Source organism: Micropterus dolomieu, linkage group LG12 (assembly GCF_021292245.1).
Source record: "Micropterus dolomieu isolate WLL.071019.BEF.003 ecotype Adirondacks linkage group LG12, ASM2129224v1, whole genome shotgun sequence".
Classification (NCBI taxonomy): Eukaryota; Metazoa; Chordata; class Actinopteri; order Centrarchiformes; family Centrarchidae; genus Micropterus; species Micropterus dolomieu.
Window position 1 is genome coordinate 38,221,642 of NC_060161.1, and position 832 is coordinate 38,222,473.

The following is an 832-nucleotide window of genomic DNA, read 5'->3' on the forward strand; positions in this document are numbered from 1 at the left end:
GCTTTGTTTCAGAAATAAATTGTATCTATTCCAAATGTTGTGTTTTATTTGAACAGATTTGTAAACGACATTGACTGGAAAAAGTTTGGATTATTTCTCACAGATACCTGATAGTAAACAAGGTGCAGTCAGTGTCTTTTAATGTCGTTAAAAGAATAATTCAGATATTACCCTGCTAATCATTACATGGTTAAACTTAACAGAGACATCAATAAAAACATTTTGACAAAACTTCAGCAGATTCATCATTGAACATATTTGTAAAGACTTTAATCGAAGTACACGGACCCTCGAGACTCTTCCTCGTGTCTTTAGTCTCGTGATGAATAATATAATAATAATAATCCTTATTTGTAGAGCACTTTTCAAAAACAAGTTACAAAGTGCTTTAACAAGTGTAAAGAATAATACAAAAAACAAGAGCATGAAAACATTGAAAAGACTAAAATACAGATTCATATAAAATTAGTATAATACAATAAAATAAAAGGGATAAAATAAAGTTAAATAAGATCGGGAAAGGCTCTCCTATAAAAGTATGTTTTAAGAAGGGACTTAAAAGAGTTCACTGACTCAGCCGACCTGATTTCCTCGGGCAGGCTGTTCCAGAGCCTCGGGGCCCTGACAGCAAACGCTCTGTCCCCTTTAGTTTTCAGTCGAGACTCTGGAACAGACAACAGACCTCTGCCCGAGGATCTCAAGGTACGTGCTGGTGCGTATGGGACTAAAAGGTCAGAAATATAACAAGGCGAGAGGCCATGAAGAGCTTTAAAAGTGATCAATAGAATTTTAAAGTCAATTCTAAAACGTACTGGGAGCCAGTGTAATGAAG